The 20596-nt window shown below is 46.6% G+C and overlaps 1 protein-coding gene across 1 annotated transcript in view; it reads right to left on the bottom strand.

Moving 5' to 3' along the window:
- The window catches only part of DCC (DCC netrin 1 receptor), a 1145836-nt gene that overhangs the window by 849856 nt on the left and 275384 nt on the right, over window positions 1–20596 (bottom strand). The gene's annotated exons all lie outside the window — the stretch shown is intronic.

Raw genomic sequence — 20596 nt, 5'->3', positions numbered from 1 at the left:
TAAAGGCAATTAAGTTCTTCTGGTATATTTTGAACTGAAAGAACCAATATTCTCCTTGCTTTTTAAATCATGGGGACAGGGCTAGAGAGTAAAAGTTGCTGAATGTGTTTTGACTGTTCTTCTGTAGTAAGCACAGCCAGATCCGTGGTGAGATTAAACATTCTATTAAAGGTTTTTGAGCTATTTGGGGCACAAACCATATGCTGTCATGGGTATTTATGAGCACAGGGTAGTTCAGCTTCTGAAGGAGAACCACCAGATATGGGGGAGGTATTTTTCCAGGCTGGTCCAGACATGACTAGGCAGGCTCCTCAGGTTTTGAAGGCCCAGCTGGCAGAGGATGAGGGTCCCTCTTCACACACACACACCCGTGAGAGACAGCGAACAGGGGGAGGCGGGGTTTGGGGAGTCTGATCTAATAGATGCCAGGCACAGGCACAGAGAAAAGAGGAAGAAGGCAGGGGCAGAACTTAGACGGTCTACCCAATTGGCCTTGAGTGAAAAGCTGTGCTTAAAAGCCTCAGGAGAGAAAGAGACCTCTTCCCCCCCCCTTAAGTTAGGCTAGTGAGACCGCCTTCCTCTTCAAACGGTGGACAATATTCATGACTACCTTTTGAACCCCCTGAAGGCATTTCCTCATAGACTGAGAGTCACTGAGAATTTGCATCTCTAATGACTCTGTGAAGTAATGGATTACAAGCTGTCCCCTGAAGCCTCTTGTCCATGTATGTTTCAGCATTTGAAGTTAAGTGGGGGCAAAAGGAATCCTGACAGAGGCTGACAACTATCCAATGCAGGGCAGCAGGAGCAAAGAGGCGATCCTTGCCTCTGTGCTCTGGCCACCCTGCATTTCTGGCTAGACAGGCGATTTCACCTGTCTAGCCAGGAAGCTTCAGAGCCAGAGTGGGGGAGGCCTGAATGTGCATAGAAAGCTGTGAAAAGCAGCTTCCATGGTTTCCTCCCTTCCCCACCCCCAGGACTGCTGCCTTTCCCCCATCTCCATGCTCAGTTTCTGAGCATGAAAAGTAGCCAGTGTGGAGAGAACTGTGCTGGCTATGAAGGGGTGGGGGAGGGGGAGTCTCAGTTTCAGGGAATCAAAGTCAGAGCCCAGGCTCTGACCACAGTTCCCAGAAACCAAAAACTCCTATGGCCCTCTGGACAGTGTCTAATGGCCATAGGATTGCTCCCTCCAAGATGAAACGGTTAAGGTTAGTTCATGGACATGTCCTACATTTCAACAAAATAAACAAACAAACAAATTAAAAAAAACTAGGGATGGTGGAGAATTCCGCCATGGATTTCAGTGAGGCCGAATGCACTGGCATTTGGCCCCCCAAAATCCATGGAGGAATGGCCTGCCCCCCCGCCCCCCACGGATTTCCCCCACGACGCCATTTGCATTCTGATCTTTGCTGTGATAGGCTTCGTAAGTCTTCGGCTGGGTGAAAAAACACGGCTGGGTGAAAAAACACACCAAACAATGGCGTATGCAAATGGCGGCGGCTACGGCGGCCACCATTTGCTTTCCTTATTTTTTGCCGTTTTAGTCTACATAAATATTTACATAGACTATTATGGCGAAAAAAAGGGGAATGCAAATAGTGTAGTGGGTGCTATTTGCATTCCTTTTTTATTCGCCATTTTAGCCTACGTAAATATTTACGTAGACTAAAACAGCAAAAAATAAGGAATGCAAATGGTGGCCACCGTAGCTACCGCCATTTGCATTCGCCATTTTTTTTTTACCCAGCCGTGAAAGGCTATGTAAAGACTTATGTAGCCTATCACGGTTCCCTGGCTGGACGCAAATGGCCGCCATTTGTGTCCGCACCAACCAGTCTGTGGCCGGAAATCTGGCTGCGGATGGCCCTGGCCTGGCTGGCTGCTCCACAGAGCAGAGTCGCCGTGGAGCAGAGCAGGCCATCGAGGATTCTGGGGGGGAGGGAGGACCAGATCACCTCCCCCCCATCGAGGATTCCGGGGGGAGGGATGGAGCGCCTCCCCCCCACAAACACAATCCGTGAAAAGGTAAGTGACTTTCATACATCCCTAAAAAAAATCAAAGAACCTAACATTGCAAAGAAAATGCATGCAGAATAGGGGTGTACAAAACCCCGCTTACCTGGCTCCGCCGGGTTCCACTGGGGGGGAGAGGCGCTCCGTCCCTCCCCCCAGAATCTTGGCCAGCTGGCTCCGCTCTGCGGGAATTCCACAGAGCTGCCGGCCGGCTCCACCAGCAGCCAGACATCCAGCCGCTGGCTAGCAGGGACGCAAATGGTGGCAGCCGTAGCCGCCGCCATTTGCGTCCCTGAATTAAGCCATGATAGGCTATGTAAAAACTTACGTAGCCTATCATGTCTGGGTTAAAAAAACAAACAAACACGCATACGCAAATGGCGGCAGCTACAGCCATTTTGGCTATTTGCGTTCCCCCTAATTTTTGGCCGTCTTAGTCTACGTAAATACTTACGTAGACTAAGATGGTGAAAATAAGGGGGAACGCAAATAGCTAAAAAGCTAAGACGGACAAAAATAAGGAATAGCCAAAAATAAGGAATACAAATGGCAGTGGCTGTAGCCGCCGCCATTTGCGTAGGAGTTTTTTTTTTTTAACCCAGACATGATAGGCTACATAAGTCTTTACGTAGCCTATCATGAATGGGGGGGGGGAACAGACTGCAAATGGTGGCGGCGGCAGTGGCAGCCAGTCAGAAGATCAGCCACCACCGAAGCCGCCGCCGTCCGGAACATCCGCCCCAGGTAAGTCTCGTCCCGGGGGGCATCCACAGGGGGGCGGGGGGGGGCAGGCTGTTCCGCCACAGAGTTCAGGGGGCTGAATGCACTGGCATTCGGCCTCACCGAGATCCATGGTGGAATTCTCTGACATCCCTTATGCAGAAACCAGAGAGGAATTGTCAGAAATATGTCGTAGTTGGGTTGGGGTCCAGTGATCCTTGGTATAAAATGAGAGGCATTAGAAATAAAGATAGCCCTATAGAATCAGACTACAGTGGCCAGCAGGAAACATCAGTGAAGCCCAGAAGCAAAGTTTGAAGACAGTAGCCCTTGGATGTTGACAGGGCTAAACATTCAGATCATATTACACCAATTCTGCACAAGCTGCACTGGCTGTCTATTACATTCTGGGTCCAATTCAAAGCGCCGGTATTTAACTTTAAAGCCCTTAAGGCTGCAATCATATACATGCTGACCTCAAAGTATGTCCCATTGACCTTAGTGGGGCTTATTTCTGAGTTGACATGCATAGGATTGCACTGTAAATATTTGGAACCAAGATACTTGGAGAGCAATCCTATGGCTGCTAGTCAGCGGCCATAGGATACGTCAGTTTCTGGGAACCGACCTCAGAGCCCATGATCCGAGGTCAGTTCCCTGAGAACAGACCTTTCCACCCTCCTGCACTGCCTCACAGGCAGCTCAGAATGGCCCCAGACTCCACGCTCAGAAGAGGAGCACAGAGCAGCAAAAAGGGGGCATTCTGGGAGGGCTTCCAGGGCGGGGAAGGCAGAAATGCTGGTATGACACATCCAACATGTTGTCCGGCAGCTACTTCCCCTGCTCCACCTTCCCACAGCTAGACAGCCGAAATCAGCTGTTTAGCCACAAATGCAGGGCAGCTGAAGCGCAGAGGGGACGATCCCCTCCGCGCTTCTCCTGCCCTGCATTGGATAGGCTGCCGCCTCCGAGTTTGGAGGCAACTGCCTATCCTGGTGGGATTGCTCCCTTAAAGGACTGCCTATGACTATACCAACTTGCCAGTGCATCATTGGAAAGTCTGGTGTGACTTGCAGCGGAGTTGATTTATATAGAGAAAGCATGGTAACCTATGGCTGCGAGAGCTGGACCATAACGAAGGCTGAGCGAAGGAAGATAGATGCTTTTGAACTGTGGTGCTGGAGGAAAATGCTGAGCATGCCTTGGACTGCAAGAAGATCAAACCAGTCCGTACTCCAGGAAATAAAACCAGACTGCTCACTTGAGGGAAGGATATTAAAGGCAAAACTGAAGTACTTTGGCCACATAATGAGAAGACAGGACACCCTGGAGAAGATGCTGATGCTAGGGAAAGTGGAAGGCAAAAGGAAGAGGGGCCGACCAAGGGCAAGATGGATGGATGATATTCTGGAGGTGACGGACTCGACCTTGGGGGAGCTGGGGGTGGCGACGGCCAACAGGAAGCTCTGGTGTGGGCTGGTCCATGAAGTCACGAAGAGTCGGAAGTGACTGAATGAATAAACAAAAAAAAATGGCAACACAGCATTTGGCATTGGAAGCAATAAATTCAGGCTAGAGTCAGTCAAAAAGAAGTTCAAATCAACTTACTTTATTATTGTTTTTATACACTTGTCAGAGAAGGCCACCTAACACTGTTTCACTACAAGCACCCCTTAAAGCTGGGTGTGTGAATGTAAATAAGTGAAGGCATGGGATATGGTTACTTGCTTCCTTCAGGGAGAGAGCTGTATGGTGTTCGCTGGTGGCAAAGGCAGAGGAAGAAGAAAGAGGAAGGGAAGGGAGCAGGAAACAGGGACTAACTAATGAAGAAACAAGACATTCTCTATTGCCCCCTAGTGTCTGGAAGCATGTGGAGTTGTTCCTATTACCCATCAAACATGGAGACCCCACTCATAGGCCTGCCAAGAGGGGAAGTTAGGTTGGCAGGCATGAGAGACGGAGCCTTTTTGTTGGTGGCTCTATACATGAGCAGAACTCCCTCCCTGTTTTCTTTTTGGTGAACCCTAAACACTTTTTTATTTTTATTTTTATTTTTATTCCAGACTGTTTTTAATTGGGAGGATATGTTAGGTTTGTATGTTGTTCTTAGTTGCCCTGTCTTTTAGATCTTCTGGCAGAATAGCTGGCTGAAATTAACTGCTTTTGTTTTATGGATGATTCTGCACATTGCTGTTTTGCTGATATTTTTTTAAACATTGATATATGTTTTACATTGATTTTATTATATCTGCCTTGGAAAAATATTGCATGACAGCTTCTAAATCTCAACACCAATGATAATTATAATAATAGCAGCCATCATGACTAATAGTTGCTGATAGACTTTTCCTCCATAAATTTGTCCAAACTCCTTTTAAATCACCATATCTTGTGGACGTGAATTCTGCACTGGGTAGAGTCATGCATTTGTTTGTCTGTTCTGAATCTAGTATCAATCAATTTCATTACTTGAATGACAAAGGTCCCCCCCCCACTCCATTTGTGCAATGGGGGCATGCAGTTGCGATCAGCAACTTAGGGCAGCATCAAACACAGTTTAGGGCAGCATTCAGGCCATAGCAGGTGGTTAGTATAGTGTACAAGTGGTTCAGTAGCAAAGCTTGAAGTCAGTGGGGGTTGGCTGAAGAATGTGGAAGTTAAGAGTCCACCCCCAACAACATAAACACGCACACATACACAGAGACACCATTAATATTGTTATAGGACTTGACAAAAGAATATTGATAATCGGTGATGTTCTGGTGATGTGTCTCCCTCCGTGGGAGCTAAGAAGGCTAGCTGGTGGTCAAAAGGCTCATCAGGATCCCCCCCGCCCACTCTCTAGCCAGGGGTAGGAAGGAAGGCATCTGCATGTGAAAAGAACAATGTACTGAAGTTTGAGACAGACTCAGAAAGACTCAGAGACATGCAGAGCTTCTGTAAGTATCTTAGAGCCAAATTACACATTACACTAATCATGTAGCTCAGGATTATCTTTGTATTTGCTCTAGTGTAAGTGTGATTCAGATTGGGACCATTGCTCTGCAAGAAAGGAGGGTTAAAACTCACCCACCCACACTGTTTACTTCTAGGGATGTGCAACACTCCCTACCCCCAATGTCCAGTCTCGGTGGCACATCAGAGCAGTCACAGGGAAATCCCGCGCTCTTGAGGCTCAGCGGATTTCCCTGGAGTCCTGTCGCATCCTCCGGATTTTGCACAGTTTGTTTTTAAACAGAGCAAGATACGCCAATTGCTGCAGCCACACTTTATGTATAACTAGGGATGTATGGACTCTGTAAACTCTGCTCCGCCTGTGTTTTGCAGATTGTCAGGAGCCTTTTGTTCTGTTGTCCGCTCAGAGACAGATGCAAATATTTTTTTCATTATGCAAAAAAATATGTAAATAATTATGTAAGTATCTATGTAAGTATTTATATAATTTACCTCCATATGTAACATTTAGTGTATTCTCCCCCATTCCATTCAATATTTCCACAGTAGAAACTTACGTATTTTCCTACAAATATGTATGTGTAAATGTCGGGAAAGTAAAAAAATCATCCAAAAGCCCACGGACTCTGCACAGCCTGAGGGGGTCACTCCGCAACGGATTCTGCAGGTCGGATTCTTAGGAATCTGTAGGGGTGTACGAAACCCCGTTTACCTGGCTCCGCCGGGTTCCGCAGGTGGGGGGAGGCAATCCGTTCCTCCCCCCCGGGATGAGTCCCTGCATTAGCCGTGATAGGCTACGTAAATACTTACGTGGCCTATCACGGCTAATGCAGGGACGCATCCTGGCTATATGAAAGATATAGCTATCACGGCTATATGAAAGAAGATAATGGCGGCTGCAGATGCGGCCGCCATTCACAATGCAGCGCGGACGGCAGCAAGTAGGTGCTCTGTTCTGGGCCCATTTCACGGGGTGGGGGTGGGGGGGCTTCATTCTGCCATGGATTTCGAGGGGCCAAATGCACTGGCATTCGGCCTCACCAAGATCTGTGGCGGAATTCTCTGCCATGCCTAGGAATCTGAGCTCATTTTACTCTGTCTTGAATCTCTCTAGCTTCCCTACATATAACTAAGCACTTTACAGCCACACATGCTGCAAAATACACTAATTGCAGCCATCATTTGCCCGAGATGCACTAATTGCAGCTGCAGTTGGAGTATCTTGTCCCATTTCAAGACAAAAACCACACAAAATCTGGAGGATGTGCGCAGGGAGAGCTGGTCCGCTGTGGACTCCACATGTCCGTTTCTCCGGAATACGACCTCATTCGGGTCCATGGCAGATTTCTCCAGCATCTGTATGCTCCCCTCCCCCCGATGTGTGTGTGTTGGGAGAGGAAGTAAAAAATCTCAATTGGCATCAATGGAGGCTCTTTTCCCCTTTTGCTAACACCTCCCCCCTGAAACGGGGGGAATTAAGGCAAGCATATCATAGTGGTGGGGAAGGTTCAGTCCTCCTCTCCTTCTAGAATGCAGTGGTCCCTACCCAAATTTGGCCTGCACACACTTACACTGGAGTAAATAAAAAGATAACTCTATTCTATTAGCATAATGTGTAGATTCTCTCTAAGGGTGATGGCTGTTACCCCTACAGAAGTGATTCAGGAGAAGTGGACTTTGGCTGTCTGTTGGGGCGTTCAAGCTGTGTCTCCACCTCAGCTTAGCTTGTATATTGGTATATAATCACAAGCATTACAAAAACACCAAGAAATCTCCAGTGACTTCCTTCCAAAGGGAACCAGACTGGGTTAGCTCTGTGCCCCTGGAACTTCTCACCACTCAGAAAAATGGGGTGAACGTAACTGTATCCATAAGCCCTGTACAGAAGATGTTATCGGTAGATAAGTTACCCTTCCCATTGAACAGATAGCTTTAAAACTGTTTATTATTTCATGCAAACAAAATTATTGTCACCACGCCAGGGGGTATGTGTGTTCAAGGGAGGGCTTCTGTGGATGTATAATATATTTCTACATGCTGAGAAAGACTTATAGCCTGGAGAGTTGCTATGACTGAGACATCTCCCGGGGAACTGATTTAGCCTAATGATGATGCTTTTGTGCTTAAATGTTAAAGTAATTCTCCTCAATGGGAATGCAGTCTTCCAGTGCTGTCTGGGGCTTGGGGTGGTTTAAGTGGTGCTTAAGGAGGTGTGACATTTTAATTTCTACTCTTTTAATGTAGTTGTTGCTTAACAACCATCAGGCTCTTTAAATGCAAAGCTTGTTTTCTCTTATTTCATTTAAAAAACAAAAACAAAAACATGGAATGCCATTTTTTTTGTTAATGCTGCTTTGTATCCATCTCATCTTTCTCCCTGCCACACACTAACACCTTTATGCACAGAACTGAATCATCTAAAAAGCCAATTGGCTCCAGAATGTTAAACAAGAAAGAGACTAGAATGTTTTCTTCGCTTTTGCACCATTGATTGCCTTGAAATTGTATCTGCGATGTAATTCTTTCAGGTAAGGCTAAAGAGACAAAAAAGAAGACTCCAGGAAAAAAAGGCCCATTGTAATCTGTTACTAATGACTACGCAAGGTTATTATTTATAAATAGAGAACTAATACAGTCACATAGAGAGTGGCATGGTTCCCCGTTCATTTGTTTTTAAATATAAAGCCTAATATTATCTGTTTAAGAAACTTTTTTTAGGAAATGTGTGTGTGTGCGTTAACAACATCAGTGGAAAATTTGAGCATTTGCTGCTTACTAGTCTGACAGCATGTTCTTTTCCTATGCACAATCATATTGCTTTAGAATGATTAGATGAGTGTGTCGGCCCATTTGAACATCTCTGTTGTTTCTCTCAAATCATGAAATGTCTGTTCAGATTGTCTGATTAAGGTTATATTGCTCAGTCCTGAAAAAGTGAGGTGCATTTTGAACAAAAGTAGCTATTTCACATTGGGAATCAGCATGCTTTGGGGAAGCTCATCACAAAGCAAAGCAAGAAGCAAATCTTGCAAATTTGAGTTATCTCCAATAAAAGCATCCCAAGGTGTCAAAGCTAATGCAGCAGGGACCAGTGTTGCTATTCCAGAACTGGACAGGAACACTCTAATTCTATCAAGTATTTTTATGGCATACTTGCTTTGTAACCTATTATCTTGTGCATTTTTTTCCTTTCCTGCTCACAACCATCCTGTGAAGTGGTAGGTCATTATGTCTAGTGTTGTGCCAAAACCCCACCTTCCTTTTCTCAGCCTCTTTGTTTCCCTGCAGAAGAGGCAGTCATTTTTCTGCCTCTTTCGTTGGGAGAATTTCAGATAAATTTCTCAGGGTACAGGGCTTCAGTGCTTACCTTACCATAAGAAAGTGGCTGAGGGGTGTGTGCATGTCCTCTTTCTTTTAACATCCCACCCCCAGTTCTATCCTTGCAGCTTCTACAACTGCTTGAGAATCTTTGAAAGCCCCCTAGAGGACTTCATCAGGACTTCACATCCCTTGGGGCTTTCCAGTCAAGCTGCCTGCTAAGTGCCTGAAAGCTAAGTGAGCAATTATTGTTATTTTTCTTATTATTTTTCTTCTTGTTGTTAAAATGACTTCTATGAACAACAAAGCAAAACCAAAAATGCCTCTCACAGCTTTCAGGCACTCTGCAGGCAGCAGCACAGGGAAGCCCCAAGGGAGGAAGGCCTGGCTAAGTTCTCCAGAGAGCTTCCAAGAAGCTGAAGCAACTGGAAAGGTGGAAAGGACAGAATGGGGAGAAAACAATAAAAGAAAGAGCGCCTCACCCCCCTCAGCCACCTCCTTCCAGTAAGGTAAGCACTGAAGCCCTGCTGATAAATTTCTCCAAAATTCTCACTCCTTCCCACAAATTTTCCAGTGCAATTTATTTTCACACACCTCCCCCCTACACACACACACACACACACATGCATGGTCAAAAATAAACAGATAGAACAATTCAGCACAATGTTTTTTTCAATTTGAAGCATGAGGAAACATCAAGAACTGAAGCTAAGAGAGTGACTTCACCAAGAGTCTATAGCCGGTGGTCAGACTCAAACTCAATCTCATAGTCCAACACTTTCCACTTTATCACATTAGCTGTCTCTATCTACTAAGTATCTTGTCTCAGATGTAATTTTGCTGCCATGAACACGACGAAAGTACCCCAAAATTGCCAAGTGTATGTCTCTTATAGTGCACCTTTCTATCCTCTACAGAGCTGGAGGCAAGCTGGCCCATGTAATGGGTTTCCAGTAGGGATGGCGGAGAATTCCGCCATGGATTCCAGTGAGGCCAGATTCTTTAGAATCCGGCCCCCTGGAATCCATGGTGGAACGGCCTTCTGCCCCCCCACCCCCCTGAGGAATCCCCCCGGGATGGCACTTACCTGGGGCGGATGCGGCAGATTCGGCAGCAGCGGCAGATGCAGCAGCGGCGGATTCGGTGGCGGCGGCAGTGGCAGCTGGTCTCCTGGCTGGCCGCAGCAGGGCTGCTGCCGCCGCCATTGCCATCCTTGGACCATGATAGGCTATGTAAGAATTTACATAGCCTATCACGGCTAACGTCAAAAAACAAACAAAACCACAGCATAAACAAATGCCGGCTATGGCGGCCGTCATTTGCATTCCCTATTTTTCACCAATTTATCTTACGTAAATATTTACGTAAGATAAAATGGCAAAAAAAAGGGGAACGCAAATAGCATAGTGGACACTATTTGTGCTCCTTTATTTTTTGCCGTTCTAGCCTACGTAAATATTTACATAGGCTAGAACGGCAAAAAATAAAGGAATGCACTACGTAAGATAATATGGCAAAAAAAAGGGGAATGCAAATAGCATAGTGGACGCTATTTGCGTTCCTTTATTTTTCGCCGTTCTAGCCTACATAAATATTTACGTAGGCTAGAACGGCAAAAAATAAAGGAACGCACTACGTCCACTATGCTATTTGCATTCCCCTTTTTTTCCACCGTTTTATCTTATGTAGCCGCCGCCATTTGCGTACTCTGCGGTTTTGTTTTGTTTTTTGACGTTAGCCATTATAGGCTACGTAAATTCTTATGTAGCCTATCATGGCTGTCTAGCTGAATGCAAATGGTGGCCATTATGGCAGCCGCCATTTGCGTCTGCACCAGGCCATCCGTGGCCAGAAATCTGCCTGCGGAGCAGAGCCGGCCGTCGAAGATTCTGGGGTGGAGGACCAGATAGCCTTCCCCCCATCAAGGATTCCACGGGTAGGGATGGAGCAATGGTAAGTGAGTTTCGTACATCCCTAGTTTCCAGGGATGTTGGAGAACTTCAAGATGGAAGATGGACTAAAATGAGCTTGGATTTCTAAGAATCCAACCTACGGAATCTGCTGCAGAGCGACCCCCTCAGGCCACATAGAGTCTGGATTTTCAATGTTGTTGTTGTTGTTTACTTTCCCTAAATTTATGCATATTTATTTGTAGGAAAGTATGCAAGATTCTTCTGAGGAAAAGTTGAATAGAATGGGGGACAGTATGCTAATTGTTAAGTACTAAGGTAAATTATGTAAATTCTTAAGAAACCTCTTACATAATTATTTGCATATTTTTCTGCATGACAGAAACAAAAAATTGCATCCAGCTGTGAGTGGATGATGGAACAAAACGCTCCTGACAATTCACAAAACACAGACAGAACTGTGTTTTACACAGTTGGTACATCCCTAGTGGTCTCCACACTCCTCAGTGGGTGATCCCTGGAAGGGATCTTGGGGTGTAAGGATGTATGAAATTGGCCTTACCTGGCTCCACCGGGTTCCGCTGGGGGGTGGAGGTGATCCGTCCCTCCCCACAGAATCCTTGCCGGGGGGGGAGGCACTCCGCGCCTCCCCCCCGGAATCCTGTCCGGCCGGCTCCACTCTGCGGGGATTCTGCGGAGCCACCGGACGGCTCCGCCAGCAGCCAGACATCCAGCCGCTGGCCAGCAGGGATGCTAGCAGGGACGTTTGCGTCCCTGTAGTCAGCCTTGATAGGCTACGTAAATCTTTACGTAGCTTATCACGACTTACTTTAAAAAAAACCAAAAACGCGCGTACGCAAATGGCGGCGGCTATGGCTGCCGCCATTTGCGTTCCTTATTTTGGCCCATCTTAGTCTATGTAAATATTTACGTAGACTAAGATGGCGAAAATAAGGGGAAAGCAAATAGCATAGCGGGCACTATTTGCGTTCCCCCTTATTTTTGCCATCTTAGTCTACATAAATATTTACGTAGACTAAGATGGGCCAAAATAAGGAACGCAAATGGCAGCGGCCGTAGCCGCCGCCATTTGCGTATGCACGTTTTTTTGTTTAAAGTCAGACGTGATAGGCTACATAAAGATTTACATAGCCTATCACGTCGTTTGTTTTTTAACCTAGCCATGATAGGCTACGTAAATCTTTACGTAGCCTATCACATCTTTTTTTTTTAACACTGGAAATGGCAGTGGCAGCGGCAGCCGGTCAGAAGATAGGCCGCTGCAGCGGCCGCCGCCTCCACTGCTGCCGGAGCCACCACCACCAGAAGACCCGCCCCAGGTAAGTCTCATCCTGGGGGGGATCCGCGGGGTGGCAGGGGGGTGGCAGGCCATTCCCCAACGGAGTTCGGGGGGCCAAATGCACTGGCATTCAGCCTCACCGAGATCCGTGGCGGAATTCTCTGACATCCCTATTGGGGTATCTCTTCAAGACCCCAGCTAACTCAGGGGCCTTCATGCCTGACACCTACCCAGATCACAAAAAGGGGGGGGGCAAGGGATCACTTTGTGCCATGATGGGACTGAGTTTCCTGTCACTCCCACCAATGCTTATCCTATCAGGTGAGCTGGGCTGGTGGTATTAGTCAGCAGATGGGCTGCTTGATGGCTGGATCCTTACTGCATGCCATTCCAAAACCTGTGAGCTCTAGCCAATGAAGAGTAATGGTGCCACCAAATCTCGTAATTAGTTAGCTCATTGGTAGAAACTTGCATATTTGTAATGTTCACCTTTGTAGCAAGCTTGGATTTCTGTCTTACAGATTCTTTATTAATTTTGGAATAGATTGCGTGCTTCAGAGCATGCACAGTCTATATCTAAATTATGGCATTTCTGTGCATGCACTGAGTTGGTTTAACCCTTTTCTTTCAGGAGGACATTTGATTATTTCACTTTAACCCTTGAAAGAAAGGCTGGCATTTAAACTCTTTACACAAACCAGTCATGCCCAAAGAAACAGCTACATAGGTTGTATACACTTCTATACACTGATCCATATATCTCTCCTTCATATACAGATCGGCGAGAGCAAATGAACATTACATACAGAGTAGAAAGGCCACATGGAAATAACTAGGGATGTCAGAGAATTCCACCACGGTTCTCGGTGAGGCCGAATGCAATGAACTCTGTGGCAGAATGGCCTGACATCCCCCCGCCCCCCCCGCGGATCCCCCCCGGGACGAAACTTACCTGGGGTGGATGTTCTGGGTGGCAGCGGCTCTGGCGGCGGCTGTGGCGGCAGCGGCTGGTCTTCCAACCGGCTGCTGCCGCCGCCATTTGCAGTCTTGTCATTTTGGTTTTTTTACAAGATGTGATAGGCTACATAAATATTTACGTAGCCTATCATGGCTGAGTGAAAAAACAAACAAACCGCGTACACAAATGGTGGCGGCTACGGCCGCCGCCATTTGCGTTCCTCCTTTTTGGCCGTCTTAGTCTACATAAATATTTACGTAGACTACGATGGCAAAAATAAAGGGGAATGCAAATAGCGTAGCGGGTGCTATTTGCGTCCCTTTTTGATTCACCGTTTTAGCCTACGTAAATATTTACATAGACTAAGATGGCCAAAAATAAGGAACGCAAATGGCGGTGACTGTAGCTGCCGCCATTTGCATACGTGTTTTTTTTTTTTACCCAGAGCCCTCCGTGGCCGGAAATCCGGCTGCAGATGGCTCTGGCCTGGGCCTGGCCAGCTGTTCCGCGGAGCTGCCACGGAGCACAGCCGGCCGTGAAGGATTCTGGGGGGGAGGAACGGATCGCCTCCCCCCCCCCCATCAACATAATCCGTGGAAAGGTAAGTGACTTTCGTACATTCCTAGAAATAACCAATCAGAAACATATGGTGATGCATGATGTCATGACACGTACTTAATGTGGTGATGCATGATGTATGACACATTGTGCGATTCCAGACTATAGCTCCCAATATGCAGTTTGATATTGCTCATGCACAAAAATCAGTATACACAGAATGGGATCTCAAATTAAAGGAGCACTGTAATCTGAGATTACATGAATAAATTTGTTGCTTTCCAAGGAAATAACGAATTGATTTGAGGTAGGTTTGCCCACCAGGAATAAAGAGCTCTGGCTATTTGAAACCCATCTCAACCTTTGTCTAGTTATTGCTTCCACACCTGCCCCACTATATGCTTCTGCAGCAAGCACTCATAAACTGGTAAAAACTAGATGGGAAACAGGGGTAATGTGACAAGGTTTAAGCACCCCTTGAAGACATATTTGTTTACACAGGCTTTCCATGACCAGTAATGGATGAAGTTGCTGTTCCATTTTAGTTTTGTAATGTTTTTCATGATTTATTATTTTACATTGCCCTTACACTGTTTCTGTAATGGTTTTTATACTGTATTATATGTAGGGATGCGGGAGAATTTCTCCCCAAAACTTCGGGGGACTGAGTGCCAATGCATTCGGTCCTCCGAAGGTTGTTCGGGGAGAAATTCTCCACCCCCCGCCCCCGCCCCCCTCCCGGGATGGGACTTACCTTTCACGAATGTCCCTCCCAGCGGCGGGTCCCGGGGGCGGTTCGTCGGGTCTTCGTCAGGGGCGGGGGCGGCAGCCGGTCTTTTGACCGGCTGCCGCCGCCGCCATTACAACCAAAATAAAAAAAAAACGCCCCTGTGATAGGCTACGTAACGATTAACGTAGCCTATCATGGCTGACTTTGCAGATCTAGCTGTGATAGGCTACGTTAATCTTTACGTAGCCTATCACAGGGGCGTTTTTTTCTTTTCTTTTCTTTTGAAGTTCGTGGCCGGGGAGACGGGGTGCTTCTCCCCGGCCTGAATTTTGGCCGGGCGAGGAGGGAAGCCTCCCCCCCCAGCCTGAACTTCGGGGGGAGCAGCAAAGCGCCTCCCCCCCACCGCGAAGCAAGCTGCGAGACCAGGTAAGTGACTTTCATGCACCTCTAATTATATGTGTACTATAGTATGGACTGCTTAAAGATTTTAGAACATTAAGTGCAGGGATGGCAGAGAATTCCACCATGGATCTTGGGGAGGCCGAATGCCAGTGCATTTGGCCCCCCAAAATCTGTGGCGGAATGGCCTGCCCCCCCGCCCCCCCGTGGATCCCCCCAGGACGAGACTTCCCTGGGGTGGATCTTCCTGGCGGTGGTGCCTCCGGCGGAGGCTTTGGTGGTGGCGGCTGCGGCAGCTGGTCTTCCGACCGGATGCTGCCGCCGCCATTTGCAGTTTTTTTGGTTTTTTTACACACGTGATAGGCTATGTAAGTTTTTACGTAGCTTAAAATGACTGGGTAAAAAAAAAAAAAGCGTTCCTTATTTTGGGCCGTCTTAGTCTATGTAAATAATTATGTAGACTAAGATGGCGAAAATAAGGGGAATGCAAATAGCATCCGCTACGCTATTTGCATTCCCCTTATTTTTGCCGTCTTAGTCTATGTAAATATTTACGTAGATTAAGACGTCAAAAATAAGGAACGCAAATGGCGGGGGCCATTTGCATACGCGGGTGTGTGTTTTTTCCCCCAGAGCCCTCCGCGGCCGGAAATCTGGCTGCAGGCAGCTCTGGCCTGTCTGGGCCTGGCTGGCTGCTCCATGGAGCTGCCACAAAGCACAGCCAGCCATGGAGGATTCCAGGGGGGAGGAACAGAGCACCTCCCCCCCTTCCAGGATTCCGGGGGGAGGGACAGAATGCCTCCCATCCACCATAAACATAATCCACGAACAGGTAACTGATTTTTGTACATCCCTAATTAAGTGATATAAAAGTAGCATAAATAAATAAATAAATGCAACAGGCCTTTGTCCTGATCCAGCAGGGCTCTCCTTGTGCTCTCATGAAAATCACATATTGAAAATCACAAAATCAAATGAAAATCAAAATGAAAACCACACAATCAAATGAAAATTTCAAAATAAAAAATAAAAAATTACAAAAATAAAAAATAAAAAATCACAACAATCACAACAATCACAACAATCACAACAATCACAACAATCTCAAAAAATCACACATCAAAAAATCAAAAATCACAAAAATCAAAATCACAAAATCAAAAATCAAAAATCACAAATCACAAAATCAAATCTCATTAAAAAAATTACATATTTGCTTCTGTGGATAAATTTCCCCAAACACCTCATGTTACTTTTTGGTAGATATGTATGAGAATTTCATTTTTGCTTGCAAAACATGTATGCATGCCCCATTGGAAGCTCCAAATGAGAACATGAGAACTTGTCCACAGAAATATTCATGAACTGTCAACACATGCCCGCTTTCATCTCGTTCCTGACTCCCAGTTCAATTTTTACACATTTCCTAATGTGCACAAGTTTCCTTTGTAGACTGAATCAGCCCCGCTTTCGCCTGTGGAAGAAAGTGGTGCAAATTTGGGGAAACTTGTGCAAATCTCTGGTTCAATTGCTGCTTGATTTGCTCATGTTTCCAGTTCACACAGAGCAAGCTGCAGTCACAACCGTGAATGGGAATCGGGCCAAATGAGTGGCAGGATGATGTGTGGAATATCCTGGTGATCATGAACAATGTTCCTTCATCGATTCGATCCCTGCTTCGTAGCAAGGCAGAAATTCCTGTGGAAGTCATAGCGAAGGTCTCCCACATGTTTATATAGACAGAGATATATAAGAGGCTGGGAGAATGAACAAGTTCTGTTTGTGAGCAGAAAATTCCCTTTCTAAAGAACAGAACAGATATGATGGTCGATATGTCCTGCCTTCCCACCCACACTCTGCTCAAACCATAACTGGGCCATTCTGATCCAATGCTCAAAAAACTGATGATTATTTTTCAGGAGTTCTAAATATAGATGGGTGGATCAGTCTTTTCTGGTCTGTTTCAGTTTTGCATGTGTTCAATCATACATCCATTCCATCACATTTCATATCTATCAGTAGAGTTCGTTGGTTAGTTTTAAACCTGAAAGTGTGCAGTATTTTAATGTATTTCCCACAAAATATGCATTTTGTATGCCTTTTATCCTTAAAATATGCAATTTATACACATTTTGGTAGTAATTTTAGCTGAGAACTGCATTGCAAAATTGGGAAAATGGAAGAATAAATGCATTCTGATAAATGTATTAGTCCAGACTGTGCAAATCTGGTTGCTTCACTTAAAAATACAGACCACATAACTCCAAGAGTATCTCCAGTTCTAAATTGGCTCCCTTTGGCACGTGGGTGGGTGGTGGTGAAGGTAACTGCAGATTTGTGCCATTTGAGGATTGCAGTGTGGTATCGAGAATGGGTCCAGACTCCCTGCAGAAACCGGGTAAGAAGACTCAGAGACTGATGATGAAGGAGGCGAGGGCAAGGAGGAGGAAACCAGGCCTCAAATAGGGATGTACGAACATTCCGCCACAGATCTCAGGAAGGCTGAATGCCAGCGCATTCGGCCCCCTGAAATTGGTGGCGGAACGGCCTGCCACCCCCCGTCACCCCAGGACGAGACTTACCTCACGCGGATCTTCCTGGCGGCTGCAGCGGCAGTGCGGCAGCGGCAGCTGCGGCGGCCAGTCTTCCGACCAGCTGCCACCGCTGCCGCCATTTCCAGTTAAATAAAACAAAACGTGATAGGCTACATAAAGATTTACGTAGCCTATCATGGCTAGGTTTAAAAAAAAAAAAAACGTGATAGGCTATGTAAATGTTTACGTAGCCTATCACGGCTGACTTTAAAAAAAAAAAAGCATACGCAAATGGCTGTGGCCATGGCCGCCGCCATTTGCGTTCCTTATTTTGGCACGTCTTAGTCTACATAAACATTTACGTAGACTAAGATGGCGAAAATAAGGGGAACGCAAATAGCGTAGATGCTACGCTATTTGCGTTCCCCTTATTTTCGCTGTCTTAGTCTATGTAAATGTTTATGTAGACTAAGACGTGCCAAAATAAGGAACGCAAATGGCGGCGGCCATGGCCGCCGCCATTTGCGTACGCGCGTGTTTGTTTGTTTGTTTTAAGTCAGCCGTGATAGGCTACGTAAACATTTACGTAGCCTATCATGGCTGACTGCAGGGACGTAAACGGCGGTGGCTATGGCCACTGCCATTTGTGTCCCTGCTAGCCAGCGGCCGGATGTCTGGCTGCTGGCGGAGCCGGCCGGCGGCTCCGCAGAATCGCTGCGGAGCACAGCTGGCCAGCCAGGATTTCGGGGGGGGGGAGGAACGGAGTGCCTCCCGTCCCAGCGAGGATTCCGGGGGGAGGGATGGAACGCCTCCCCCCCAACCATAAACATAATCCGCGAAAGGTAAGTTACCTTTCGTACATCCCTAGCCTCAAAGAGCTCATGGAGAGAGAGACAGGGAAGAATCTTCTGACGGGCAGGCTAATCACTTAGATCAGAGATCAGTTAGATCAGGCTAATCACTCAGAGACTGATGACGAAGCGGGAGAGGGCAAGGGGGAGGAAACCAGGCCTCAAAGAGGACATGGCAAGACAGACAGGGAGGAATCTTCCGACAGGCAGGCTAATCCATTAGATCACAGCCCAACCATAACTCCTCTTTCTGTGGGAACCCAACAACTCACTGAAGCGGGGAGGTGAGCATGACAGGTGCATGGATCAGACAGAAAGTCAAGAGGGAGGAGCAGTGTAAAGAACTAAGGCAGTCTACCAGGTTAGCCTATCACTGGAAGTCTCTAGGGGAACACTGAGGGTGGGACTGGGGAAGCCATTCAGCTTCTGTGCTATAGAGTATTGTCAGAATTGCAACAACTTTCTCATCTACTGCTGTTCATCCCTAAAAGAGATCTTTAGCTAAGCTATCTAGCTGTGTGTCAGCTTAATCAAAGATCTTAGCCTTGGGTTGTCGGAAAGTGACCAGGACTGTAACCTGAATTGCTGTTAGACTGCTTACTTTTCATAATAAAGCCTATTTACTTGGAGATCAACTTCTTCGTTTGACTACACACATGGCGGGAAGGCTTGAGTCCTGACATGTGGGGAGGAAGCAGTGGCAGCTACCAGAAAGGTGACAGTTACCATCTGAAAGAAGGTGCCTATTGCTGTGGGGTGGTGGACCTTTCAGTTGATGTTCCATTCTCTCCAGGTACAAGCTCAATCCCATTAAGTGATAGTGCAGATTCCTGATAGGGTGAGCGAAAGAGGGACTGATTGATTCAAAAATCAATCTTTGAGGAAGGCCATGTATTGGTTGGTAAGTTTTTTCATAAGGCATAGCATCCTTCTCCACCCCTGCATATACACAAATGCTCCAGGTTTGGTTTTTTGTTTTTGTTTTTTTGCCTGCTTTCTCACAGATCCCATGTGACATATTTTTGTAAAAATCACATTTATAGAATTTGAAGACTCCAAACAGGTACATCTGCAAATGATAATTTAAATTGCAAAAAGATGTGCATTTTCAAGGGCAACAGAATTTCTTTTGGACTATGTTCACATTATGTTAGGTATATATGCATGTTGAGCTGCATATTATCAAATTTCAGTGGCATCACTAAAAGTAAGAAAACAGAAGGAGATGAGCATCCAAGTAGATCACAAAGAAGAGAAACAAGTTCTCAGGATGCAAAAATAAATTCATTATAAGAAGCCTATAATAAAGTCCTATAAGAAATTTATTTTTGCATCCTGAGAACCCATTTATCTTCTTTGTGAACCATCACTACAAGTAACTAGGGATGTCGGAGAATTTCTCCACGAATCTCCGGGAGGCTGAATGCCAATGCATTCGGCCCCCCGAAATTGGTGGAGAAATTCTCTGACACCCCCCCGCCCCCCCCCGGGATGGGACTTACCTCGCGCGAATGTCCCTCTTGGTGGCGGGTCCCGGCGGCGTTGAGGCAGCGTTTCAGGGGCGGTGGCAGCGGCAGCCGGTTTTCCGACCGGCTGCCGCTGCCGCCATTTCCCAGTAAAGTAAAAAAAAAAACAAACGTGATAGGCTACGTAACGATTTACGTAGCCTATCACGGCTAGATTTTCAAAGTCAGCTGTGATAGGCTACATAAATCGTTACGTAGCCTGTCACGGCTGACTTTGGGGAAAAATAAAAAGCACGTACGCAAATGGCGGCGCCCATGGGCACCGCCATTTGCGTTCCTTCTTTGGGCACGGGAAGTCTACGTAAAGATTTACGTAGACTACAGCTATTTGCGTTGCCCTTATTTTCGCCGTAGTCTACGTAAATCTTTACGTAGACTACCCGTGCCTAAATAAGGAACGCAAATGGCAGCGCCCATGGGCGCCGACATTTGCGTACGGACTTTTTTTCCCCCCAAAGTCAGCCGTGATAGGTTACATAACGATTTACGTAGCCTATCACGGCTGACTTTGAAAATCTAGCCGTGATAGGCTACGTAAGTCGTTACGTAGCCTATCACATTTTTTTTTTACATTTTTTTTCTTCCGTAGCCGGAGAGGCAAGGCGCTCCCCCCCAGCCAGAATTTCGGTGGGGAGGGATGGGGTGCCTCCCCCCCCAGCCTGAATTTTGGGGGGAGAACCAAAGCGCCTCCCCCCCCACCGAAAACAGCTGCAGGACCAGGTAAGGGACTTTCGTCCATCCTTACAAGTAACACAAAAACAAGCACACATGACCTGCCCCTTCCAGAAATGAGCATTTCCGCTCATTTCTGAGCTTACTCT

This window comes from Heloderma suspectum, chromosome 2 (genome assembly GCF_057233095.1).
Source record: "Heloderma suspectum isolate Gila_16-S chromosome 2, 16-S_ref, whole genome shotgun sequence".
In the NCBI taxonomy this organism is placed as follows: Eukaryota; Metazoa; Chordata; class Lepidosauria; order Squamata; family Helodermatidae; genus Heloderma; species Heloderma suspectum.
The sequence above is the reverse complement of the archived record's forward strand: the minus strand, read 5'-3'. Positions and strand labels throughout refer to the sequence as shown.